This window comes from Sceloporus occidentalis, unplaced genomic scaffold (genome assembly GCF_023333645.1).
Source record: "Sceloporus occidentalis isolate IW3139 unplaced genomic scaffold, rSceOcc1.0.p SCAF_4, whole genome shotgun sequence".
Lineage (NCBI taxonomy): Eukaryota > Metazoa > Chordata > Lepidosauria > Squamata > Phrynosomatidae > Sceloporus > Sceloporus occidentalis.
In genome coordinates this window covers 75082238-75094545 of record NW_028316984.1, presented here as the reverse complement: position 1 = coordinate 75094545, position 12308 = coordinate 75082238, and the positions used below count along the sequence as shown (strand labels likewise).

At 43.6% G+C, this 12308-nt stretch overlaps 1 protein-coding gene across 2 annotated transcripts in view; it reads left to right on the top strand.

The window, feature by feature from the left end:
* The first annotated feature begins 1991 nt into the window (after positions 1-1991).
* The window catches only part of MAP3K2 (mitogen-activated protein kinase kinase kinase 2), a 53810-nt gene continuing 43493 nt past the window's right edge, over positions 1992-12308 (top strand). For both annotated transcript variants that reach the window (XR_016280888.1, XM_089520341.1), the window contains exon 1: positions 1992-2302. The gene's annotated coding sequence lies outside the window, so the exon portion shown is untranslated. The remainder of the gene's footprint in view (positions 2303-12308) is intronic.

Sequence of the window (12308 nt, the reverse complement as noted above, 5' to 3'; positions counted from 1 at the left end):
AAAAGAATGCAAATGTAACTAAAGCCCGGTACAAACAGGCACAAAGTGCCAGTCTGTGGATGGAGTCACGGCAGATTGTATGCACACTCGATGATGTGACTCCGCCCCCACATGCCACACACTATTCTAGATAGCATGCGGCATCATGGTGCGACCCTGGTGCTGCATCTAGATGATGCAGCGCCAAAAGAGCGTCATAAAGCTGTGCCGCTGCGGCTGTGACACCTTTTAGAGGGTGCAAAAAGAGCTTCATTTTGCGACTCCTTTTTCCGCCCTCCAGAGTCTGGATCAGGGCCACGGCATGCTGTGGCCGTGGCCCCAATCCAGTCAGTAAAGGGGTGGCTGCATGTTTGTACAGCCCCTAAGTAACACAAGGGAAAACTATAATAACAACTTCATATCAGTGATCCATTGTACAATTCTGTCTTCAAATAAACTTCTGTTATTGTTTCAAGAAATATTTGGCCGGAGTTTTAAAACAGAAACACGCTACTAAACCTTACACAATATAAGCCAACAAGGAGAAGGGATTCTCAATTCTCTGCCTTAGTGATTAAGATGCCAGTTCTGATGATTGGAATATCAGAAGGTGAGCAGTTCTCTGCCATATAGCAATAGCCAGTACATTTCTATACTGCCTACCAGTGAACTAGCACGCCGTAAGTGGTTTACAGTGTATAGTCCTTTGACATGAATGTCTATCCACTGAAGGGGCCGGTGTTCATCTCCGTTTCTAAGATGAAGAGCCAGTGCTGTCCAAGGACTAGCATGACTGCACCCAACAGTTACCTTCCCACTGAAGTGGTACCTATCTATCTACTTGCATTTGTATTCTTTTGAACTGCTAGGTTGGCAGAAGCTGGGACTAGTGATGGGAGCCCACCCATCAGGCAGCACCTGGGCCTTGAATGCCCACCTTCCAATCTTCCAGTCATCAGAATTGTTGTCTTAACCACTAAGCCACTGCATTACTGACCTACACAAGAAGGGATGCCTGAGTGGACTTGAGAGCCCTCCTCTCTCTGGGATCGAGCCTACAATGTTGTGGCTGCAGTGCCAGTACTGAACCACTGTGCCACCAGGGCTGGTTATATAGGACAGCGCCCCATTGCATTGTTATAGCACTTCTTGCTGTTGTCAACTGCCTTTGCTTTGATCTCGACCCTTGGCGACCCTACGGATGAGACATTTCTAGCCCCCCCCCTCCTTTACTGCTCTGCCCAGCTCCTGCAAACCTATATTCGTGGTCTCTTTAATAAAGTCCATCCATCTAAGCATGTGGCCTTCCTTTCTTTCTAGTTCCTTCTACTTTTCCCAACATTATTGTTTTTTCCAACGATTCATGCCTTCTCATGATGTGTCCAAAGTATGAAAGTCTAAGTTTTTTCATCTTGACTTCTAGGGATATTTCTGGCTTGATCTGCTCTAGGATCCATTTGTTTGTCCTTTGGCTATCCATGGGATCCTAAGCTGTCTTCTCCAGCACCACATCTCAGATGAGTTGATTTTCCTCCTATCTTCTTTCTTAACTGTCCAGTTCTCGCATCCATACATGGTAATAGGGAATACAATGGCTTATATGATTCTGACTTTTGTGCTGAGTTCCTTGTCTTTGCATTTTAGGTCCATTCCCAGTTCTTGCACAGCCACCCTCCCCGTCCCACTTCTCACTGCTCTGCCTGCCTCCTGTTGCATTCTGGGGCTTGTAGTTGAGTGAGGCTTGAAAGGGCTCTCTGTTGCTGCCTTTAAACGCCTTCGCGGAAGACTACACTTCCCGCGATCCCACACGAGGGGGAGCCATGACGTTTAAACAACAGGCTAGCGAGAGAGGCGCGACGTTATCCTATCATAACGCTTCTTTGAACTACACTTCCCAAGGATCCCGCAGGGAAGCGGAAATCAAGGACCGCCAGGCGACGCAGCGCGCCGTGACGTCACGTCGACGTGCCGTGCGTCACCGGGTTTTTTTTTTGCCTAAGGGGCGGAGCTAAAAGCGGGCCAGAGAGAGGAGGAAAAAGAACAGTGGGAAGAGGAGGAAGAGAGAGGGGGAGCTCCCGCCGGGAAGGGAAAAGGAAGGGGTCTTCCTCCGCCGCCGCCGCCGCTGCTGCCTTGGTTCGAAGGGTCTTCTCCGTGGCGCGAGGCTGAGTGACGTCGCGGAGGGAGGGAAGCAGGGGGTGCCTTCCTTCCTTCCTTCCTTCCTTCGCCTGGCTGGTTTGCGGAAGGGCCTCCGGGGAAGCAGGGATCCTGGAGCCCTCGGGGGAGGAGCCCCCCTCTTTCCCCGAGAGGCACGGCGTCTCTGCGGGTACGTGGTGGGCCTTGCGTGCGGTGTGAGTGCCGGTTGTGGGCGGGAGAGGGGCCTCTCGGAGGCTTATTTATTCTGTGGCTCCCTGCCCTCCTCCCTGAGGAAGGAAGCCTGGCTGTAATGGCTTTCCAGAGGCTGTCATCATCGTCATCTTCTTCATTAGTAATAATAAACAAATACATGGCATTACTGTTCTTTGCGCAGCCTCTGGGAGGTGCTCCTGAATGCACTCCCCTCATTAATTAATTAATTAATTAGCTAATTAATGATTATAGTTGTTGTTCTTTATGGCACTCCTCCCTGGAGCTGCAAATCCCAGGACCCCCGGGAGGAGCAGCAGAGCAATACTGGTGTTATGAACAACGGTCATTATAACAAACGACAACGACAACAGGAACAAGCGGCATCGTTGTCCCAGGGCACAAGGCCCCCGTGAATGTGGAAAGCCACAGAGAACAGAAACACTGTGCTTTCTTTCACCTGAGAGGAAACACCTCTCTAGGGATCTCTAGGCCTTTCAGTCCAGCTCTCTGGTCAACATCAGTCAGACACTGGCCCTAGGACTCCCTGGAGGAGGGAGATACAAAGGCCCAGAGGAGCCTTCTCTAGACAAATAATCTCTAGGCCTCTCAGGGCAACTTGTATTTAAGGTTGACCATAGAGTTGCACTGGAAGACCTAGACATTCCTAGATAGAATATATTACTCAAACCCATGCATTATCCAATCCACAAACACAAGGGATGAGTGTATATGGTGCTGTTGAGGCTGGGCTTTGTCACCCCCAGCCCTCTTCTTCTCTCCCTGTAGCTTTAGTTTAGCAGGTTATAGTGTATTCTCCTCTTCCTTGCTGTGTTTGAAAACTGAGCAAAAGCAGAGGCCAAAAGAACCGGAGGAGAGACCCTTGAGTTGCCGTTGTGGAATACACTCTTTACTTTACCCTTAACTGAGATGCACACTACACTCACCCCTCCATATTTGCAGCTTTGACATTTGCAGCTTTGATTATTCATGGATTTGATTAATACGTTCTCTAGGAATCTCTAGGTCCTCCAGTGAAACTCTATGGTCAACTTTAACTAAAAGTCACACTGGAGGACCTAGCAATTCCTAGAGAGAACACTCTACTAGGCCTTTGTAGCTCCTCCAGGGCGGTCCTATGGTCAGTGTCTGTCGGACATTGGCCACAGAGTTGCCCTGGAGGACCTAGAGATTTTGTTATTTGCATTTTTCCCATATTCACAGGGGTCTTGTGCTGATGTGGAGGGAGAAGTGTAGTAAGGACCCAAGTTATCACACTACACTCTGCATTTGGGGGGATAGACATTTGCCTTAGTAATAATTCATCTTTGCTCCTTGGCAAGTTAGCTCATGTCAATCCTGGCTTCATTATATGCTGGTAACAAGCATCTCTCCATCCCCTTCAGAGATGTTATGTAGTGCTGTTTGGAACCTACTCTAAATTCAGTGCCAAACCGACTCCAGTTTCTGATAAAAAAAGGGACCAAACTAACACAGAACGATAGAGTTTATATCACTCCTGCATTATCTGCATGGGAGGAGAAATAGACATGGGCTTCAATACTGAAAGTGTATTAAAATACAGTGGATGCTGTCCATGTCACAGCCATCTACTTATGTCAGACCCATCTGGCAGGTTTGCCCTAAATGGCAGAAAGGATGGCCATCCCCAACTGAGTTTGAGGGCCTAGGTTTTTATGCTCAGGCTAGTGTCTCTCAAGGCCTAAATACTCTCCTGTCTGATCTTGGAAGCTAAGCAGGGTCAGCCTTGGCTAGTACTTCAATAGGAGACCACCCACAAGCACCAAGTGCTCTAGGCTATATTTCAGAGGAAGGAGCTGGCAAAAGCTCCTCTGAGGATTCCTTGCCTAACAAAACCCTATGAGATACATGGAATGGCCATAGGTTGACAAGTGTCTTGGAGGCCCATAAACACCAAGACTCCCAAGTAGTACAACTGCTGTAGGAAGAAAGAGGAGGGATAAATAAGGCTGTCTTCATCTGTGTTTCTATTCAGAAGCAAGTCCCAGTGTGCTGGATGGGATTCCTCTTACGTTGTGTGTGTGTTTTTAAAAACGAATTTAGCTTCCATTGTGTTCTTGCAAAACAAACGATGCTTAAGACTTCCAGCCCTATTTGGGTCGACAGTTCAGTCCATTGAAGTTCAGAGTTCGTTTTCCGTGAAGTGGTCAGCAAACCCATTGGGCCCAGGCTATGAAGTGCCAGCCACAGATAATAGTGCTTGTACATGTATATTAATATTAATATATCTGAATATGTTACATAAAATGTGGCCCTGTGTTCCACCTTCCTCTGCCGCATGTGTCAACCAAGGATTGTAAACAATGGAGTCAAAGAATCATATTTGAATTAGAAGTAAGGGGAAAACCTATGAATTTGTTGTAGAACGGCACAGAGTGATGTGGGAATGTATAGATAGAGATCAGAATCACTGTTAAAAATCAGAGTTTATGAAGAGAAGGAGCTAGAGAGATTAGAAATAAGGAACTGCAAGAATTGCACACTCTCTTCTGAGTAGCAATGTGTGTCTTTCAAAAGCAACACAGCAAATAAACAACGTAACATAATATTACTCTGCTTGTATAATAACTAACAACTTCTAGTTACTGAAAGATTTGTACGCCCTGAAGAGAAATCAGAGTTACTTTAACAACTTTCCTTTTAAAGGCATCTTCAGAAGCATTTTAGCGGGATTTTTTGTGTGTGCATGTTTTATGGAAATCTCATGTAATAGGTTTTTCCACATAAATAAATGAGATCTCAATGCCTGGTTGTTTAAAAGAGAGCCTAGGCAGAGAAGGCAACCGGTTAAGTAAGTTGTACTGACACAGTAGTGGTAGTGAGTGGACATATGGTTTGGGAAACCTTGACTCTCTGGTAATAACTGTTCATTTGTGGGGTTATGAGAGTTGCATATCATTGGGTGTCACAAAGGTCCTTTTGCGCAGAGTTGTAAAGTGTGGAAATACATGCAAGGAATTCCTCTGGCTTCTGCTCTTACTTGGCAAGCAAATTCCTCAGAGTTTGCCACAACATTGTTGGTTGGAAGATCAAAGCCTAGAGATGCTGACCGCATCTCAGGGATGTTTATGTTTCAGGAATGTTTTAGGAGAAGGAATGAAAAGGCTAGTGGAAGTTCACTTCTAGAATAATGAGTTTTTACAGTACAGGTTGGAAATTATAGTTTAAATGAAATCTCTTAGCACATTAAACGTATCTAGAAAAATGCATGATATAATGTTATTTTCTTGAACTAGTGAAGGGCACAGCTGAATAACTTATTATGTATTTATAAAAGCTTAGTCTGTGACAGTGTAACCGCTATAGCTTTACTATAACTTTCTTTCTTTCATGATAAGTCGCTGTAATAATTTGTATATAAAGGTTTACGTTGTATGGAGACCATTTGACCTGTTGTGTTTCCTTGCTGTTTGGCCTGAGTCTCCCTCCTCAAATCTCTCTACTCTCTCTCTCTCTCTCTCTGCACATACCATCTTCATGCATCTAGATCAGTGGTTCCCAAACTCTGGCCTTCCAGGGCTTACGGACTTCAGCTCCCAGAATCCCAGGCCATTAGCTAAGAGGGCTGAGGCTTCTGGGAGCTGAAGTCCAAAACACCTGGAGGACCAAAGTTTGGGAACTACTGCTCTAGATGATGATTGGACCTGCATCCATAAAAACTATGCTACAATAAATCTATTAGTTCTTAAGGTGCCATCAGATTCTTGATGTTTTTTGCATTATATCTGACAAGTGAAACCTGCAACAAAATGTTGTAGTGTGTCATGCCTGTGTTCACTCTTCCAATCAGCCAGGCCTGTCTTGTCTACAGTACTTCATTCCATCTCCACCTCAATTTTCCATTCCTCCCAGTTCACAATCCATATCCATTGAGCACCCTCATTTATCCTTAGGGGATTTACTGTGTGTGTGCAGGTCCTACCTGTGAGGTTTATTCATTTGTTAAAACGTTTGTATCCCAACCTGTCTCATAAGATAACTGGACAGTGTATAGGCAAAGTGTTTTGCTCCCGCTAATAGGAGATTCTCAGCAGCAGATATCCACTCCCAGGATGATATATAAAAGGAAAGAGATTCCTAGAAGTATTGAAATGTCACTCCATTTAGGGCTTTAAATAGCATTACCACCACCTTGAATTCACACCAGATGCTTATTTGCAGCCGGTGCAATTCCTTGTGCTGTAATGTGTTCTTGCTGGCAATCTAGCTGAACTGCTGCATACTGCACTAAGCTTCAGACTCTGGGCAGTCCAAATAGTAAGCACCACTGTGGTGTAACTAGGATATTTCCAATGCATGAACCACTATGAAAAGGTTAACCTTGACTAAGGCTGTAGCTGGCAGTCTAGTCAGAAATGGCTCTGGGTGCTCTAAGTGGCCATTCACTGTCTCTCTAGGCCTTTAGTGACAGTAGTTGGTACAGGAATACTCCCAGTTTATATACCAGCTCCTTTAAGGGCATTGCAACCCCATCCAAGGCATGCTGCCTAACCAATTTCCAGATGTCTTAACCACCAATTCCCAGAGAATCACATCTTATCAGGATTCAGCTTCAGATTATTGGCCCTTGTCAATATCCAGACATGTTCTCTTTTGTATTTGCAATCAGTTAAATGCAGCCAATATTTGATGCTATCTAGAATTGTAATCTGTAAAGTTATCACTTGAAGTCAAATATGTGTATTTTCTTGTGTTACCTTACATTTGTGAAGCAGAATAAGTGATCTTGACTTAAGGAATGTTTTACTGTCAGCCTTCAAAAACAGTTATCTTTAAAATTAATAGGTACAGTTTGTACCTTTTTTTGTATATCACTTTCTCCTTCTCAGTGCCTTGTAATTTTTCCCTCCATTTTTTTTTCTGGTCCAGTCTTCAGATTCCAATCAGGGGAACAGGTTTGCTCTGCATAAGTATATATTCATAATGTGAGCCTATGAGCATACTGAGTTGGACATAAGTACTCAGTATTGCGACTTTGCAGGCTGATCCTGTGTGTATATACTTGGAAATAATCTCTACTAAATGGAGCTTGGGATTTACTCTCCACTCAGTATGCACATTATTATTAATCTTAGATTATCCATCTTTTAAAAATAACAAATCTTCTAGCACTGTTGAATTGCTTAAAAGCTGAGACTTCAGGCTCATACATGGTGTGACTGTCATTAGATTATCAAGGGATTTGACTTAAGTATGACATGTGTCTGTGTGGAGAAACAGTAAAGTCACACCAGTATACAATAATAATTCTTGTATAGGAGCTCATTTGACACAAAGTAGCCAAGAGAAATAATGATTTAGTGTGACCCAAATTAATTGGAGTGAGCTTTGAACTTCCCTTCTGTTTGTTTCTCTTCTTATGTTCATCCTGAGTTTCATTTGATCATTTTGTAATCCATTGGATTTACCAACAAACTGGTATTTACATTAACTGTGTTTAGTTTTTTTTAAAAAGGATAACTTCAGACCATGGTTTATGAAGCTGGCTGGCTTGAACTGGTTGCACTTAAATCTAAACTGAGTCTTAATCCAGGTAACATGGCAAACTGGGTGAAGTAGAAGTTTCCATACTCCTCCTGGCTTGTCAGGAGTGATGGGAAGCACCAGCGCTGAAAGCTCATTCTAGCTTCTTCATGTGCTAAACTATATAGCATGACACAGAGCCCCCCCCCCCCCCCCAAAAAAAGCATTATTGTTGTTGGAATATGACATATGTGAGCTTTTGGCAAGGGCAGAGCATAAACCCATATTAGACAAATGCATGGGGGCCAGAGGCCAATTACCTCCCTGCCAACCACCCCCATAGGCCCATATCTTCTTTTTTCTTCAGAGTCTTTCTCAAAATGGCAGTCAGGTGTGATGTTTTGTCACTTCCTGTTGCCATTTTGAGGGGGAACCTGATGATACACACCTTTCCCACCCGGCTATAAATCATGCAATATAGTTCAAGGTGTTTAAGTTCCTAACTGGGCATTCACACCAATTGGGGGTGATGAGAAATCACATACGTTTTGGGGAAAATACATTACAACTTTCACAGAACAGTAGCCATTATGCCGAGGAATGTTCTTATCATAGAGGAAGCATGTAGGAGTAGTATGTAGCAGTACTTTTTGGGGAAGAGAAACAACAGTTTCATAAATTCTTGCACCCCTTGCTTTTTAATGATACAGTGTTAAAACCTTGCAAATAGGGTTGGGTTCAGAATATTCTCAGCACTAGTGCTATTACAGACTTGTTCTAGAAACTGTAAAATAACAGGATTTAATTATCACTTGGCTAGAAAATAACACTTATAAAGAAGCATATAAAACCCAATTAGCTCAGTTCCAGAAAGTGCCAAAAAAGGTCAACAAGGCAGATGATGTTGTTCTTTTGGGGGGGGGGGGGTTTACAGTAAAATAAGAAACTGGCCCTCCAGGTGACATTGCACTTTGTTTGCATTTGGTGGAATTCTGTTGGATTTTTTTGGATTTAAACTGGTACTTGTTACTAAAGTGTTCAGTGGAGATGCAGTTAGAATACACATCTCTGGTACATGCGCTACACTTACTCCCAGTGTGTCCTTATGATGTTCACCTTCATCCACTTCACAGTTTTTGTAAACTGTAAAAATTTCCATCTTCTTTTTACAGAGAAATTTAGTGTAACGTCTTTGCCAATAAGCAGCTTCCTCAAGGTCACCTTTTTCCTTACCTGTACTAAGAACAACTTTCAGCGAGGATGCTGCTCGTACGTCTGCCTCTCTGACAGAATAGTATTGCAGATCTGAAATACTAGGCTAACGCTTCAAAAGAAGATGGTTTCAATTTAGCACACAGTGACAAAGACAAAGGTCCAGAACCAACTGCAGAAATAATCCAGTTTGAGACTGCTTGAACTGCCCTGGCTCAATGCTAGGGAATTCAGGGAACTGTAGTTTTTTGAGACATTTAGCCTTCTAAATCAGGGACTGCCTGAAGGAAGAGGCCCCTCCCTCCTCAACTGTCATCTCGGCCTCAGAGGGAGCCATCAGGCAGACCCAGCAACATCAGGGACATCCTGAAGGAAGAGGCCCCTCCCTCCTCAACTGTCATCTCGGCCTCAGAGGGAGCCATCAGGCAGACCCAGCAACATCAGGGACATCCTGAAGGAAGAGGCCCCTCCCTCCTCAACTGTCATCTCGGCCTCAGAGGGAGCCATCAGGCAGACCCAGCAACATCAGGGACTGCCTGAAGGACGAGACTTCTCCCTCCTTTAACTGTTACGTTGTATTTTGTATTATATTGCAATTTTTTACTGTACTATGATCATTGCGGAATAGCGGTCTATAAATAAAATTTATTATTATTATTATTATTATTATTATTATTATTCTTTTTCAGAGAGCTCTGGTGCCACAACAGACTACAATTGCCAGGATCCCCCAGCACTGAGCCAGGGTGGTTTAAAGCGGTCTCAAACTGGATTATTTCTGCAGTGTATTTTGGATCCAAAGTAAAGCACACTAATTTTCTGCTTATCTACATTGCTGCACCCCCATTTAGAGGTAGTTGGCTGGTTTCAGAAGTGCTAGGAATGTGAGATTTTTTAATTCAGAGTCTTTGATGCCTGACTGTAATTATTCACCATGCACATGAAGGGAAAAATCGGAAACAGATTTCTCTTTTACCTCTTTGGAATATTTTAGCAGAGTTTCATTAGTGAAAGGACAATTCATTGAGATGTTATTCTTTGGAGCCCTGTCTGCTTGTGTGGAATAAAGTAGTTACTCCTCGATGAATCCTGATGTACCATAGTGTCTAGATTCTGTTCTATTGCCCTTGTTTTCTTAGTGTGCATTCCATGTTTTTAGTGTATCAGTGCATGGCAGTGAAAAGTTATTTGCTTTATTTTAAAAATATTAAAATGTTTCATTTCCAACGTATATCACAATATCTTGGTGTGGTGTTTAAGTAAAATCAATATGAACATGCTAAAGCAATTTAAAACAATAAAAAAATACTTTAAATAGATTAAAAGCATATAAAATATGCTATAAATCAAAGCAAGATTTAAAAGTTAAAGCAGTTTAAAACTATGTGCCTAAGCATTTTGAGATAAATATGCTAAGCCAAAGCAACAGCCATGTTTTTACTTGGTGCCTAAATAAACAGCTCAGTTATTGTGAAGTCGAAGGCTTTTATGGCCGGCAACCATAATTTTTTGTGGGTTTTTCGGGCTATGTGGCCATGTTCTAAACGAAACGTCAGGAATGAACTCGTATAGAACATGGCCACATAGCCCGAAAAACCCACAAAAAGCTAAGTTATTGTTTGGTCCAAAAATGCAATGAACTGCTGAAGAATGGAGTATTTTAAAATAATATAAAACAGTAAACATTATACTAAAATCACACAGTTAAAAATATCAACACTAGTAATAAATAAAGATAGCCAAAAAAAGATCTTAGTAAAGCCACACACCACTTCTGGAAAGCCAGGCCCTTCCTAGTACACAGGCTATGTATCACTTGTGCCCGCCCACCTCATCATCACACGTAATAGAACACAGAGCAGGGCCTCTTAAGCTGGTACCTGTCTAGGTACCTTTGGGAGCAGACAATTCCAGAAGTTAACCGACCTAAATTATTTGGGGCTTTAACCATCAGAAACCACAGTTTAAATTGAACCTGGAAGCAAATGGCAAATGTTGATGATGAGGGATTAGAGAAATGTGTTCTGATCTCCTGGCGCCAAACATTAGCTGGCAGACACACTTCTTTTTAACCAATTGAAGATTCCTGTTTGGCCCCTGTCATGGCCAGCCAAGAGCAGCTCGAGGAGGAGGAGGAGGAGCCTCCTCCAGAGCAAGAGCTGATTGAGGCTACACCAGGTGGTAATCCTGCTCTGCCAGGTGCTCTCCCAGCTCCAGAGGAGGAGGCCCAACCAGGTCCTAGTGCTAGTGAGAGGCCTCCTGTGGTGCAACAGTCTAGTGGTGACTCTGGGAAGGAAGCTTGCCTGGATGTGCCTACTTACAAAGAGAGAAGGGCTGGGAGTGCTTGGAGGCACAGATCCAAGAGGATTGCAGAGAGGCAATTAGCCAACCAGCCTCAGGTGGCACGAGGGAGAGTTTCCCTTACTTAAGCTGTAGAGAGGCCTCCACTCAGTGCCAGAGTTCATTGCATGATCCCTTGGTGTGATTGCTGCTGGCACTGGCTCCTTGTATCTTGACTCCTTGTTGCTTTGACCTCGGACTGGACCCTTGTTATCTTCTGGCTGCTCTGACCTTGGACTGCTTTGACTACTCTGACTCCTAGGATCCTGACTTCAGCTTGGCTTTCGGACTGCTCTGACTTCTGGTATCCTGACTTCGGCTTGGCTTCTCGGACTGCTCTCACACTTACTCCTTGCAAGGTCTGTGTCCTGCTTCCACTTGCTGTGCTAAGCCATTCTTATTGGCGTGTGTCTGTGTATGCTGGCCGCAGTCCAGGACAGCCCCATGAACAGGGCATTATGCAATTACAGTAATTCATTCTGGAAATAAGGACTTCAATGGTTGATGTTATGTCTATCTCCTTTGTGGAAAGGGCCTCCTTTGAAGATTGGTGGGTCTCCTTCTGTAAAGTTTAATTAGCTTTTTGGATGTGACCTCGGGATGTTTAGCCATTCCACTTGTTACGGCTGGTAAGGTGAGGTATTTTTGTAACTGGAAAACAGTTTCCTTTGCTGGCTGCAGGTGTTGCAGAGAAGATCTTGGAGTCATGGCTGCAGGTTTGGTTACTTGGCAAATCCATATCGCTGAACTGTGGCATTAGGAGGCACCTGTGTCACATCTGATTTCTGTAAATGATGTATTTAACCAAATGCAAGGATTTAAGATGAGAAATCTGTACTTAGGACAAGAGACTACTGTTAGAACAGAATATGGAGAAACAGAATGGGTCCCATTTGGCAAAGGAGTCTAACAAGGCTACATTCTATCAC